This window comes from Brachyhypopomus gauderio, unplaced genomic scaffold (genome assembly GCF_052324685.1).
Source record: "Brachyhypopomus gauderio isolate BG-103 unplaced genomic scaffold, BGAUD_0.2 sc72, whole genome shotgun sequence".
Classification (NCBI taxonomy): domain Eukaryota; kingdom Metazoa; phylum Chordata; class Actinopteri; order Gymnotiformes; family Hypopomidae; genus Brachyhypopomus; species Brachyhypopomus gauderio.
The window spans coordinates 1,003,489-1,020,021 of record NW_027506893.1 but is presented as its reverse complement, the minus strand read 5'-3'; the positions used below and the strand labels follow the sequence as shown (position 1 = coordinate 1,020,021).

Here is a 16,533-nt window from a genome sequence, read left to right as displayed (position 1 = left end):
CACACACACACACAAACATGAGTCATTTTCCTCTGAAATGAAACACAGCTTTCTGTCCCTCTTATTCTTGATCCTTTTGTAAGTCTGTCAGTGTGTGTGTGTGTCAGTGTGTGTGTGTGTGTATGTGTGTGCGCGTGCGTGCGTGCGTGCGTGCGTGCGTGCGTGTGTGCGTGTGTGTGTGTATGTGTGTGCGCGTGCGTGCGTGCGTGCATGCGTGTGTGCGTGTGTGTGTGTGTGTGTGTGTGTGTGTGTGTGTGTGTGTGTGTGCGCGCGCATGTTTTATATTGCATGCTTCCCACGCTCACTTGGACTACAACTTGCATAAGAGGACCTCACCTCTCCCGCACACAAAAAAGAATCACAAAAAACCCACTTCTCCTCTCTTTATCTCACGGGCTCTTAACAGATCAAACAGCCAAGTATTCAAAATGGTGGACATTTGATAACGGCAGTCAATTTGCACTAAGACACTTTTAGCAGCTAAATATGCCATTTGAACTTGGTGTGTCAAAACAAGATCTCCAGAGACAATGTATGGCCAGGCTGATCGTTGCCTCTGTTCTCTTTCAGAAGACGGGATTGTTTTCACACAGTTCATTAGCTCAGGCTGGCGTTCCAGACAGCGATTAAACTCGTCTCGACTTCCTGTGCAGTGGAAGTGAACAGTGGCTGCTAAATAGTTTTTTTAAGTCTAGGACTTTTAGTGCTTCTTCTGGGGCTACAGAAAATAACAGTGAACAAGGAAAAGGCCACGCACAATATTACAGGTTAAATTAATTTGAGATCAGATAAATCTCAAATTATTCTTGTGATCACTCTAGCAATGGAATGTATACATTTAGAATAGACCGATAATAATAATAATAATAATCTCTGTGCATGTGCAGAGATGAGATATGAGATATGGATATCTATATATACCTATAAATCAATTAACCCTTGTGACATGATTTGGATCAAAATTATTTACATTTGTTGGGTTGTGTGAATGTTGTTTATATTATGTTGAGTCATATAAGCTACAGAACACTCGTCTAGAACATCTGAGATTAGCAAAGCCACGGGGCACAAGTAAATAAATATTGTGATTTGCATATTCACTTGCACACTGGAGCCTTCCACAATATCAGCCTTGTTAAGGTTAATACTGATATGCTGCACAGCTCTTAACCAGAGTAAATAATTTGAGATGCACTGAGACGGCTCTATTCACACTTACTCAGAATCATTTCATAGCTTTCTTCCCCTATAATCATATGTTGGTTTCATGACACTCCTGTTCTTCCCCTTTAAAAACATATTTTAGCCTTTAAAGCTAGATGGCGAATCGCTCATGTTCCCAATAAAGCTTCAGTTCCAGCCTGAGACTGTAGAGCCTGTAGAGACTCACACACAACCGTCTCTGCTTCTTATGGCATCTCTCCCGTCTGCTCTTTAATGTTACTCAGACACATTCTTCAGCTGGACAGATGATTAAAAAACCTTCTGGACCTCAAGAGTTAGAGTCAAGTCGGTCAGTCCAGTTGGACTGGCAGTGATTTCTGACCTGGGGCATTAGGTACCGGTGCCCCAACACTTTACCCCCAGCTGACCAACATAAACAGCCGTTACCCATAAAACACATCACGGCTTATTAATATTGACTCACCTATTCGGACACTACGTAATAATTCCATCTAAATATGTTTTAGATCCATGTTATTTAGGTAACTTTTTTATAGCTGTGAGAAATGCATGCACTGATAACAGTGTGTACTAAAAATTGCACATGGACGTGAACAGAAGAGACGTGCCAATGGAATGACTTCACTGCTCATGCTGAACACCAATTTCAGTTCCATGTTTTCTGCTGTCGTCCTGTGGAGGAGTTTTTCTTTCTATCATGTGTCTTCATGTAAAATCATTATTCTCAAGATAGATAATGTAAACCTACTGATAACTACCCTATTTCAGCACAAAATAAAATAATTCAATGTAATTATCCTACTTCATATCAGTACTTCACCTAATCACTGATAATACAACCTAATCATTGATAATCTTGATGTGCCAGTTTTCGTGTTTGTTGAGGTTTGGCTGCACAGCGAAAGCTGATGTTTGAAAAATTCACCCCTGATGTTAGTTTTGATACATTCACCCCTCTTGAATCACACGTGTCTGTGACAGGGCTGTCCAGGCCTGCAATAGAAATTCTCATTCTCCCTGGGTGTTGGATTCATTAGACGGAGATGACCTCCATGTACTTGATCCTGGCTCCCCGGGTCAGTGAGGCAAATGCTCCAATGCTATCTGTCGCCTGCCAATCAAGGTGAGTTGTCTGGCCTCACCTGCAGCCCTGTAGTGTCCACACATGTGAGCTCCTGTACACCAGCCCCATAGTGAACACTACTGTACACCAGCCCCATGGTGAACGCTCCTGTACACCAGCCCCATGGTGAACACTCCCTGTACACCAGCCCCATAGTGAACACTACTGTACACCAGCCCCATAGTGAACACTACTGTACACCAGCCCCATAGTGAACGCTCCTACACACCAGCCCCATAGTGAACGCTGCTGTACACCAGCCCCATGGTGAATGCTCCTGTACACCAGCCCCATGGTGAACGCTCCTGTACACCAGCCCCATAATGAACACTCCTGTACACCAGCCCCATGGTGAACACTCCTACACACCAGCCTGAATGCTCCTGTACACCAGCCCCATAATGAACACTCCTACACACCAGCCCCATAGTGAACGCGGCTGTACACCAGTCCCATGGTGAACACTCCTACACACCAGCCCCATGGTGAACGCTCCTGTACACCAGCCCCATAATGAAGACTCCTACACACCAGGCCTATAGTGAATACACCTGTACACCAGCCCCATAGTGAACACTCCTACACACGAGCCCCATGGTGAACGCTGCTGTACACCAGCCCCATGGTGAACGCTCCTGTACACCAGCCCCATGGTGAACACTCCTGTACACCAGCCCCATGGTGAACACTCCTGTACACCAGCCCCATGGTGAACTCTCCTACACACCAGCCCCATGGTGCACGCTCCTGTACACCAGCCCCATGGTGAACACTACTGTACACCAGCCCCATGGTGAACACTCCTGCACACCAGCCCCATGGTGAACACTACTGTACACCAGTCCCATAGTGAACGCCCCTGTACACCAGCCCCATAGTGAACGCCCCTACACACCAGCCCCATGGTGAACGCTCCTGTACACCAGCCCCATGTTGAACACTTCTGTACACCAGCCCCATGGTGAACGCTCCTGTACACCAGCCCCATGGTGAACGCTCCTGTACACCAGCCCCATAGTGAACACTCCTGTACACCAGCCCCATGGTGCACACTCCTACACACCAGCCCCATAGTGAACGCTGCTGTACACCAGCCCCATAGTGAACGCTGCTGTACACCAGCCCTATAGTGAACACTCCTGTACACCAACCCCATAGTGAACACTCCTACACACCAGCCCCATGGTGAACGCTGCTGTACACCAGCCCCATGGTGAACGCTCCTGGACACCAGCCCCATGGTGAACTCTCCTACACACCAGCCCCATGGTGCACGCTCCTGTACACCAGCCCCATGGTGAACACTACTGTACACCAGCCCCATGGTGAACACTCCTGTACACCAGCCCCATTGTGAACACTCCTGTACACCAGCCCCATGGTGAACTCTCCTACACACCAGCCCCATGGTGCACGGTCCTGTACACCAGCCCCATGGTGAACACTACTGTACACCAGCCCCATGGTGAACACTCCTGCACACCAGCCCCATGGTGAACACTACTGTACACCAGTCCCATAGTGAATGCCCCTGTACACCAGCCCCATGGTGAACACTACTGTACACCAGCCCCATGGTGAACACTCCTACACACCAGCCCCATGGTGAACGCCCCTGTACACCAACCCCATGGTGAACACTACTGTACACCAGCCCCATGGTGAACACTCCTACACACCAGCCCCATGGTGAACACCCCTGTACACCAGCCCCATGGTGAACGCTCCTGTACACCAGCCCCATGGTGAACGCTCCTGTACACCAGCCCCATAGTGAACGCTGCTGTACACCAGCCCCATGGTGAACCCTCCTACACACCAGCCCCATGGTGAACGCTCCTGTACACCAGCCCCATGGTGAACGCTCCTACACACCAGCCCCATGGTGAACGCTCCTGTACACCAGCCCCATGGTGCACGCTCCTGTACACCAGCCCCATGGTGAACACTACTGTACACCAGCCCCATGGTGAACACTCCTGTACACCAGCCCCATGGTGAACACTCCTGTACACCAGCCCCATGGTGAACTCTCCTACACACCAGCCCCATGGTGCACGCTCCTGTACACCAGCCCCATGGTGAACACTACTGTACACCAGCCCCATGGTGAACACTCCTGCACACCAGCCCCATGGTGAACACTACTGTACACCAGTCCCATAGTGAATGCCCCTGTACACCAGCCCCATAGTTAACGCCCCTACACACCAGCCCCATGGTGAACACTACTGTACACCAGCCCCATGGTGAACACTCCTACACACCAGCCCCATGGTGAACGCCCCTGTACACCAACCCCATGGTGAACACTCCTACACACCAGCCCCATGGTGAACACTCCTACACACCAGCCCCATGGTGAACACCCCTGTACACCAGCCCCATGGTGAATGCTCCTGTACACCAGCCCCATGGTGAACGCTCCTATACACCAGCCCCATAGTGAACACTGCTGTACACCAGCCCCATGGTGAACACTCCTACACACCAGCCCCATGGTGAACGCTCCTGTACACCAGCCCCATGGTGAACGCTCCTACACACCAGCCCCATGGTGAACGCTCCTGTACACCAGCCCCATGGTGCACGCTCCTGTACACCAGCCCCATGGTGAACACTACTGTACACCAGCCCCATGGTGAACACTCCTGTACACCAGCCCCATGGTGAACACTCCTGTACACCAGCCCCATGGTGAACTCTCCTACACACCAGCCCCATGGTGCACGCTCCTGTACACCAGCCCCATGGTGAACACTACTGTACACCAGCCCCATGGTGAACACTCCTGCACACCAGCCCCATGGTGAACACTACTGTACACCAGTCCCATAGTGAACGCCCCTGTACACCAGCCCCATAGTGAACGCCCCTACACACCAGCCCCATGGTGAACACTACTGTACACCAGCCCCATGGTGAACTCTCCTACACACCAGCCCCATGGTGCACGCTCCTGTACACCAGCCCCATGGTGAACACTACTGTACACCAGCCCCATGGTGAACACTCCTGCACACCAGCCCCATGGTGAACACTACTGTACACCAGTCCCATAGTGAATGCCCCTGTACACCAGCCCCATAGTTAACGCCCCTACACACCAGCCCCATGGTGAACACTACTGTACACCAGCCCCATGGTGAACGCTCCTATACACCAGCCCCATAGTGAACACTGCTGTACACCAGCCCCATGGTGAACACTCCTACACACCAGCCCCATGGTGAACGCTCCTGTACACCAGCCCCATGGTGAACGCTCCTACACACCAGCCCCATGGTGAACGCTCCTGTACACCAGCCCCATGGTGCACGCTCCTGTACACCAGCCCCATGGTGAACACTACTGTACACCAGCCCCATGGTGAACACTCCTGTACACCAGCCCCATGGTGAACTCTCCTACACACCAGCCCCATGGTGCACGCTCCTGTACACCAGCCCCATGGTGAACACTACTGTACACCAGCCCCATGGTGAACACTCCTGCACACCAGCCCCATGGTGAACACTACTGTACACCAGTCCCATAGTGAATGCCCCTGTACACCAGCCCCATAGTTAACGCCCCTACACACCAGCCCCATGGTGAACACTACTGTACACCAGCCCCATGGTGAACGCTCCTATACACCAGCCCCATAGTGAACACTGCTGTACACCAGCCCCATGGTGAACACTCCTACACACCAGCCCCATGGTGAACGCTCCTGTACACCAGCCCCATGGTGAACGCTCCTACACACCAGCCCCATGGTGAACGCTCCTGTACACCAGCCCCATGGTGCACGCTCCTGTACACCAGCCCCATGGTGAACACTACTGTACACCAGCCCCATGGTGAACACTCCTGTACACCAGCCCCATGGTGAACACTCCTGTACACCAGCCCCATGGTGAACTCTCCTACACACCAGCCCCATGGTGCACGCTCCTGTACACCAGCCCCATGGTGAACACTACTGTACACCAGCCCCATGGTGAACACTCCTGCACACCAGCCCCATGGTGAACACTACTGTACACCAGTCCCATAGTGAATGCCCCTGTACACCAGCCCCATAGTTAACGCCCCTACACACCAGCCCCATGGTGAACACTACTGTACACCAGCCCCATGGTGAACGCTCCTATACACCAGCCCCATAGTGAACACTGCTGTACACCAGCCCCATGGTGAACACTCCTACACACCAGCCCCATGGTGAACGCTCCTGTACACCAGCCCCATGGTGAACGCTCCTACACACCAGCCCCATGGTGAACGCTCCTGTACACCAGCCCCATGGTGCACGCTCCTGTACACCAGCCCCATGGTGAACACTACTGTACACCAGCCCCATGGTGAACACTCCTGTACACCAGCCCCATGGTGAACACTCCTGTACACCAGCCCCATGGTGAACTCTCCTACACACCAGCCCCATGGTGCACGCTCCTGTACACCAGCCCCATGGTGAACACTACTGTACACCAGCCCCATGGTGAACACTCCTGCACACCAGCCCCATGGTGAACACTACTGTACACCAGTCCCATAGTGAACGCCCCTGTACACCAGCCCCATAGTGAACGCCCCTACACACCAGCCCCATGGTGAACACTACTGTACACCAGCCCCATGGTGAACTCTCCTACACACCAGCCCCATGGTGCACGCTCCTGTACACCAGCCCCATGGTGAACACTACTGTACACCAGCCCCATGGTGAACACTCCTGCACACCAGCCCCATGGTGAACACTACTGTACACCAGTCCCATAGTGAATGCCCCTGTACACCAGCCCCATAGTTAACGCCCCTACACACCAGCCCCATGGTGAACACTACTGTACACCAGCCCCATGGTGAACGCTCCTATACACCAGCCCCATAGTGAACACTGCTGTACACCAGCCCCATGGTGAACACTCCTACACACCAGCCCCATGGTGAACGCTCCTGTACACCAGCCCCATGGTGAACGCTCCTACACACCAGCCCCATGGTGAACGCTCCTGTACACCAGCCCCATGGTGCACGCTCCTGTACACCAGCCCCATGGTGAACACTACTGTACACCAGCCCCATGGTGAACACTCCTGTACACCAGCCCCATGGTGAACTCTCCTACACACCAGCCCCATGGTGCACGCTCCTGTACACCAGCCCCATGGTGAACACTACTGTACACCAGCCCCATGGTGAACACTCCTGCACACCAGCCCCATGGTGAACACTACTGTACACCAGTCCCATAGTGAATGCCCCTGTACACCAGCCCCATAGTTAACGCCCCTACACACCAGCCCCATGGTGAACACTACTGTACACCAGCCCCATGGTGAACGCTCCTATACACCAGCCCCATAGTGAACACTGCTGTACACCAGCCCCATGGTGAACACTCCTACACACCAGCCCCATGGTGAACGCTCCTGTACACCAGCCCCATGGTGAACGCTCCTACACACCAGCCCCATGGTGAACGCTCCTGTACACCAGCCCCATGGTGCACGCTCCTGTACACCAGCCCCATGGTGAACACTACTGTACACCAGCCCCATGGTGAACACTCCTGTACACCAGCCCCATGGTGAACACTCCTGTACACCAGCCCCATGGTGAACTCTCCTACACACCAGCCCCATGGTGCACGCTCCTGTACACCAGCCCCATGGTGAACACTACTGTACACCAGCCCCATGGTGAACACTCCTGCACACCAGCCCCATGGTGAACACTACTGTACACCAGTCCCATAGTGAATGCCCCTGTACACCAGCCCCATAGTTAACGCCCCTACACACCAGCCCCATGGTGAACACTACTGTACACCAGCCCCATGGTGAACGCTCCTGTACACCAGCCCCATAGTGAACGCTGCTGTACACCAGCCCCATGGTGAACGCTCCTACACACCAGCCCCATGGTGAACGCTCCTGTACACCAGCCCCATGGTGCACGCTCCTGTACACCAGCCCCATGGTGAACACTACTGTACACCAGCCCCATGGTGAACACTCCTGCACACCAGCCCCATGGTGAACACTACTGTACACCAGTCCCATAGTGAATGCCCCTGTACACCAGCCCCATAGTTAACGCCCCTACACACCAGCCCCATGGTGAACACTACTGTACACCAGCCCCATGGTGAACACTCCTACACACCAGCCCCATGGTGAACACTACTGTACACCAGCCCCATGGTGAACACTCCTACACACCAGCCCCATGGTGAACGCCCCTGTACACCAACCCCATGGTGAACACTACTGTACACCAGCCCCATGGTGAACACTCCTACACACCAGCCCCATGGTGAACACCCCTGTACACCAGCCCCATGGTGAACGCTCCTGTACACCAGCCCCATGGTGAATGCTCCTGTACACCAGCCCCATGGTGAACACTCCTACACACCAGCCCCATGGTGAACGCTCCTGTACACCAGCCCCATGGTGAACGCTCCTACACACCAGCCCCATGGTGAACGCTCCTGTACACCAGCCCCATGGTGAACGCTCCTGTACACCAGCCCCATGGTGAACACTCCTGTACACCAGCCCCATGGTGAACACTACTGTACACCAGCCCCATGGTGAACACTCCTACACACCAGCCCCATGGTGAACGCCCCTGTACACCAACCCCATGGTGAACACTACTGTACACCAGCCCCATGGTGAACACTCCTACACACCAGCCCCATGGTGAACACCCCTGTACACCAGCCCCATGGTGAACGCTCCTGTACACCAGCCCCATGGTGAATGCTCCTGTACACCAGCCCCATGGTGAACACTCCTACACACCAGCCCCATGGTGAACGCTCCTGTACACCAGCCCCATGGTGAACGCTCCTACACACCAGCCCCATGGTGAACGCTCCTGTACACCAGCCCCATGGTGAACGCTCCTGTACACCAGCCCCATGGTGAACACTCCTGTACACCAGCCCCATGGTGAACACTACTGTACACCAGCCCCATGGTGAACACTCCTACACACCAGCCCCATGGTGAACACTCCTGTACACCAGCCCCATGGTGAACACTCCTACACACCAGCCCCATGGTGAACGCTCCTGTACACACCTTGCACAATCGACCTCTTCTGTCTGATGGCTGAACACATCACACCTCAACACCATGTCTACAGATGCTCTCACCGAGGTTCTCTGTCATTAACATTTGACTGATACGAGGCACTGCTCCGATCTCTGAGGCCATAAATGATTAATGCTAATGACACACTATTACTTATTCAAGTTTATAGGTCACTCATAATGTATGTTTTATGAATACACACAGGCATATCTGAAGAGTGCCTCCAAACTTAAAGGTATTCGGTTATTATTCTTATTTTCATTATTATTATTGTTGTTGTTGTTAGTAGTAGTATTAGTATTATTATGATTATTAAAGCAGTTTTGGATTACACTTCCTCCTCCACTTACATATAATTATTATGACTTGTTCAGATGATTAATAGCTTTTTTTATGGACTGTGCGGTTAGGTAACAAACTGTGAGCAGTGTGAGTTTATGAGAGTGATGAGAGTCAAGCTCTCGGTGCACACCGAACCTCGCTGTGAGTCATAATATACAGTGAGTCCCACATAACAAGATAGCCTGGCCTATCTATAACAACAGCAGCATCACACTTTAACATCTAATCCCACGCTAAACACAGTCTTTGATCACCGTATGACTGTTAGATCATTATGACCAAATATGGCTGTTCTCTGAAACCATTACAGGGCAAACCACAAAGCCAAGGAAACAAAGAGAAGCCTCCAGCAACGTTCAAAGGGCTGGTGAATAAGTGGAATCAGAACTGAGCATGCGGGACCTTTGGCTTCAGCGAGGTTTATCAGGAGCGATTAAACAGAAAGCCCAGAGCTGTCGGAGCCTAACCTAATATATCTCGCCTAATTCTAAGCTAATAAAATCAACTGTAAACCCTGGACAGCATCTAAAGTCTAAAATATCACAGATGGCCCCAACAGTATATCAAATATAATAAGTATGTTGTCCACTGCTGCTAAGTATGTGTGGTGTAAATGTTTATATCATCGGTCTTCTATTTCTGTGTGACCTGGGGAGGTGAGTCATGCAGACATACAGTCAGTGACACCCGTACCAAAGCACACCCTCCAGATGTAGTTTCATAGTGAAATGAAAACATAAACTAATGAAAACATAAGCCACAGCTTACAGAGGATCCTATGTACCATAATAAAATAATCTCTCACATTCTTATCTCCCTTTCTCATTCTTCCTCTTATTTCCTCTCTCATTCTCTCTCTTAAATGCACACACACACACACACAAACAAACACACACACTTTCATACTTGAACAAATCAGCACCATCTTAGGAAGTTATCTTACCACCCCAAATGAATCAGACACTATGTGTTGTTTGCTTATGCAATATTTATTACGTTTATGTTGCACAAAAAAACACAAAAGGCAGAGAGGAAAGGAGATGTTTAGGGACATCATATCCCCTGAAAGAGTGTTTCAGCGTTTTTTAAGACAATTAAAACACATATCTTGTTCTTCTTTCAAACACACTTCAGCAAAAGCAGCACCACAAGGTGTGTGTGTGTGTGTGTGTGTGTGTGTGTGTGTGTGTGTGTGTGTGTGTGGGGGGGGACGAAGTTTGGACGAAGCCACCAAGTCTGCATTCACCTGCCACACCCTTCCCAACTGGCACAGAGCAGCGAGGGAGGGAGGGAGGGAGGGAGGGGGCAGACGATGAGGACCAAAGGGAGTGAGGGAGTAGCAGGAGGTCTGGGCAGGCAGAAGGGCCCTTTGTGTAAGCCCACTTTACTGATAAACCCTAAAGGAGGTAGTGGAGAGGGAAGGAGGTCAAACAGAGAGATTGCGGAGACTAAGAGGAGAGAGGGGAAGATTTGCAGCCTGACAGGGCAGTCTGAAAGCTTTATCTTCTAGGAAAGGACCTACAAAGTGCCATCTGATCCAGAGACACTTAGGCTTCCAAACAGAAACACACACACACACGTACACACAAACACACACACACACATACACAACCTGAAGTGACTTCCATCCAGCCGGAGGTACTTTCCTGCCCCTTAAGAAGACCAGCTATAAAAATTCTAAGATGGCGTTTCAGATGAAATTACGATATGTAATTTTCTTATCCAAAACCCACATATCTCACTCACATCCCCCCCCCTCATTTTTACTAAACATGGACTCATTGAGTTTTTAATTGTAGGTCTGTTATCTCACAATTTAGTCACAGTTAATTTCTGTATGCATTAAGTCTCGCTTATATCTCACATCCACATGCATTATGTCTCGCCTGTATCTCGCATCCGCACCACCCAGCCTGAAGGAGCAAATCTGCACATATTTCATACAATGTGTAGAAAGCCTCTATTAGCCTTTATCTTTATGAGCTACCATTGATTCTGATTATGATTCTCGAGGCACCCTGGGCGTTTAGCACCACATGACACGGCTGATATTCAAACCTTTGTTAAATGCTTGTTAAACACCTCCACCTTTCCCACAGGTCTACGACCTGCAGACTCTTACCCTCAGTTGTGCTGCATTTAGGCCAACGTGATGTCTAGGCAAATATTTCTGTTTTTGTATTTCCAAGGTTATGCATCTAACGAGCAATGACATAACCTGCTGAGAGGAGCACCTTTCAAGGCACCGCGCACCGAGCTCTCTCTCCGTGTCACTGAAAGCATCCCGGTGGTGGCATGTGTCACCGTGATGAAGACGAGGACATGAGCGTGACGAAGGCGTGCGACACAGCCGGGAGTGGACCGGAGTCTCCGCCCCGCAGGACGCGCAGCACCGGGAGGCTTTTGATCTATCTGCCGCGTTCCCACCGGGCTTACAGCGGTGACATGTGCTCTGAACAGACAGGCGTCTCCCCCTGCACCACAGCGCCGCTCCGGTGGAAGACTGCGGAAGCTTTCGCTCTGTGTTTCTAGTACGGCACTATAAGGTACGCGGCATATTGTCTGGGCACACGTGCGTGCACACTGTGTCGGGACCAAAGCATAATATGATACAAATAGCACTTGTGTTGACTCAGAAAATGTAATAACACTGTGGCATGATACAGCAATGATCTGAACCTCAAATTTGTAAATAATAATAATAAAAGTAATTAAACATCTAAATTCCATAGCAAAAAAAAAAGCAAATACCTCAAAACATCTAAAGACCTTTGATTCTTATTCATAATGTTTCCTGTCATTTATAATCACATCCACAGCACAATTTCATTCATAGTTCTAGTACTGGAAAACCCACTGCTCTCTGCACCTTTTCCATAGGTTTAAACATCGTATAAGCCTTCAAAAAACCCTGATAAATCTCCCTTACGAAAACGTGACAATCATAGTATAGTCAGGCAAGTGTTTACATGTTTCACCAGAAGAACAGCCACTGCCAACCACACGCATTTACTGCCTTTATTTGTACAGGGATTCACAAATGGCCTGGACGCATTGTGGCAACTGGAATCAGTCCCCAACTTGTCCACCCTACGGTAATTATGAATGCGCATGAAGATCAGGGTTTCTGAAGGTTGAAATGGTCACTGTGCTTGAATGTACAAGGGCTGAAAATTCCAAACTTATTCTTTTAAACTGCCAGTGAGAAGATGAAATGTGATGTTTTCTAACTTTTCTAACAGTGCTGTTTTGACATGAAAATCTGAAATTGGAAATGTACATCGACCAGTAATAAAGACAAGAAGGCAGGAGGAGGGACGTGTGTGCGTAGTGCAAATGTGACAGTGTTAAATATTTAATTCTTGTCAGTGCTTTCATTTTGCTTTGTTCTCCCATAATGCACTTCAGTAACACAGATGGGAGAGAAGCCGATTCAACAGGGCAGAAAAGAGCTTTATTACTGCACTCCCTCTCCTTCTCTCTCATCATCTCTTTCTTCTACCTTCTCAAACTGTCTGTCTTCGTATCTTTAGCTCTGTGACACACACACACACACACACACACACACACAATCTCTGTACCTCCACCAGACCGTATATATTGCCCAGCTCTACATAATAGAATATTTAGTCCTGTGTGTACGTACGCGGGCTGTCTGCTCGGGCGTCTGCTCCCACACGGCGGTGGCAAACATGATAAGGGAGGGTCTCTGCCCCTTTATTTTTCATAACGTGAGAAAGGTTTTCAGAGCTTACAGTAGCACGGACGTGTCCTCCAGGACGCTGGTGTGCTCACAGCGCACGCAACCTCACACTCCCTGTGCACTGAGCAAAGGGACTTGGGGTGGAGCAAAGAAAAAACCCCAGGAAAAGACAGGGCAAACGGTCGGCACGCACAGGGAGGGAGGGAAACCGCCTGCGAGAGCCAGGGAGGCCATTTTCAAATGGTTAAACTGAGTTCTACAAGGCCGCTCATCAAAATTTCACAACATGGCTTATAAAATGTGAACAACTGGCTTAGTTCCATTGTGTGGGCAGGGCACAAGGATGGTATTTCACAAAGGTGTTTGGAGCGCACATCACTGCACGGCCGTGTTCACTGCAGCCACCAGCATTACCCACTGCCAACAGTGAATCTGTCATTTGATTTTTAACATGTAGGATCCTCTGCCAAGTTAAAGACATATAAGATGGTACTAAATCACTACATTAAGTTAAAGGAGCACTCAGCACTATGATGGCCATAAAGAACAGTAATGCTTGACATATGTGCCTGGAAGATTTAGCTCTGCTCTTTAGGTTATGCGATAAGCCAATAGAATGAGCCGTTTAAAGACAGCACATTCATACTTGCCACAATTAAACCACGTGCATGAGATACGGAAGGCGTTATAAGCGATTACGATAATTACCAGCTCTCCATCAGTGGGCTGGGCCATGCCGTTAAATCCATGTTACCTTTTGTGTTCCCAGGGTACCAACACACGTTTCCGGGTACAAGTGCGCTTTCGGCACTAATGCCGTTGTGTTATGGCTTCTGATATCACTGGGTTGTCATAGCTGATGGCCATGTTGGGCTCTGTGGCTGCAGTTTGAATGTTGGCTAAAACAGGACGTGGTTTAAAGCCAGTTCATTGTTATTTAATTGGATAATTCTCTCATCTGTATGTGTGGATGTTTCCCATTAATGTCGAAGAAGCGAAATGTTCACTAGATATGGGCAGAGCGGGTGTTGCGTTCGTGCAAAACGAGAATGTGTGTGTCCACGCTCGCTCGCCTGTACGTGCCGTAGCCACACTACCCAGTGCTAATTACACTTTATCAGCTACCATTTGTTACAATCACTGCACCGCCACTGTCACTGGAGGAGATTTGGGTCTTTTATAAAAGAAGTTCTGGTTTGTGAGGCAAGATTTTATTAATGAAATCGGGCAACGGGAAATTAAATGGAATTTCAGACCGTGTGCCTGCCTTTGCAGTATTTAACAGGGGAAAGATTAGATAACTACTGACCTGTCAAAAACAGGTGAGCAACAAAACACATTACCATTCCAGCGTGGCCTGTGTTCACAGGAAAGGGGTTGGCATGCTAAGTGTTCTTACATTGGAGCTAAAGCTAAACGTTAATGTGGACTTCACATTTTGGAGGCAAAAAGAGCTACACGCTTTTCTTTCCGGTCCTAAAGACTCTTTACTTAATGCCTGCATGTTCACTTACAAACAAAAATGGCTCAAATGGAGCTTTGTGTGCTCAGGTGTCGATTATGTGCCTAAAGTGTCTTGGCTTCAGAAGGGTAGCATGTCTGGTCACAGGGGAAATCAGGGATGAGTCAGGGGGACATTGGACGGGTTTGGGGGCAGGGGTGGGGGGCGGTTGCGGGGGGACAGGGGTGGAGGGGGTCAGAGGCGGGCAGAGGTGGGGTGATTGTGCTTTGCCCACACGCTCGAGCTCTCTGAGCTGAGCCGCAGCACAGACGTGTCTCGGGGCATCGCTTTGTCCGATTATCACGCTCGCATTTCCTCCGCACCCACAGAGGGCCAGATGGGCCTCCAGCAAGACGGAGGGTGTAGTTTTAGGAAGAGGGGGTGTCTCATAAATTACAAAAACATTTCTCACAAATTTTCTCACGACTCTCTCACACTTTTTCGCCAAGCATCCCTTACAAAACTGCAGTATGACCACTGAGAAAGTCACGCCCAGCATCCCTTAAAAGGGGACAGATTAGTAATCTCAAAAGTGAGTACGTAAAGCATGACAACGGATCTACGTCCGGCATATTCAGAGTTTGCCGAGGCGTGTGTCTATGTGACAGCAGTTCAAAAGCACAGGGCAAAGTCTTCAAGAGTTTGATTCGCTTTGAGGTTATTTCATCAGCGTTTAGGAGAATAAAATAATCTAAAATGATCAGATGAGTGCACGGGAGGGTCGTTTGAAGTTAGCTGAAACAGATGATGCAACGAGGTGACATGGAAGCCTGAGAGGGACACGGACTGTGTAACGCTATGGTACACTGACAGTGAGATTCTGGTTACTGAATGGGAGTAGTGCTGTGTGTAAGGTGTAATGATAAGGTGTGGATTGCATGCCAGTATTTCTAATAAGAACATTCCTTTACCCACAGGGTGACCACATTCTTGGGTCCGCCATTCGACTGACATGTCTGCAGCTAAAATGATCAATTTTTTATACAGGACCTCTGTCATATCCGCACAGAACAATTGAATTTACTGGGAAAACTTGTTGCCGGCCTAGCTGGAAACAAATGGAGTAATAAACAGACGGCCCAGTGACAGGCAGGGGCACTGGCAAACTGACAACATGTATTTGGTGCAGATGGCATAATTGATACAGGCTATCTGTCAGGCATCTGAACTAACATGGTTGAAAATATCCGGTACAATCTTTTTCTTCTGTTTACACACTGGTGAAAAAAATATCCGATTTGTGTCAGGTGTGAGGAAATATTTGAAATTGGGTGCCTATAAACTTACAGAAGTAGGCCAGACAGACGCTGGCATGGTGCGTGCCCCCAGCCTCTGAGAAAGCCCCCACACCCCATTCCCAAAGCTTTCTGGGTCATTTTTCCAGACGCTAGCCTCAATTTCCAGAGGACGCAAAATTGCCTGGATTAATAGATCCATGGCTAAGGAATGAGCCTTTCGTCTCGAGGATTTCTGAACATTTTTCTTCAGTGAAGCCACGTGAGGCATGATGGGAAAACAGGGCAGGGGTGTGAGCAGGGGTCCACGCATGTTTGGGAAACAGTGACAGAGGTTACGCCGGAAC

General features: G+C 49.8%; 1 protein-coding gene across 3 annotated transcripts in view; it reads right to left on the bottom strand.

Moving 5' to 3' along the window:
• Positions 1-16,533, bottom strand: part of grin2ab (glutamate receptor, ionotropic, N-methyl D-aspartate 2A, b) — a 79,072-nt gene that overhangs the window by 54,877 nt on the left and 7,662 nt on the right. The window lies entirely within an intron of this gene.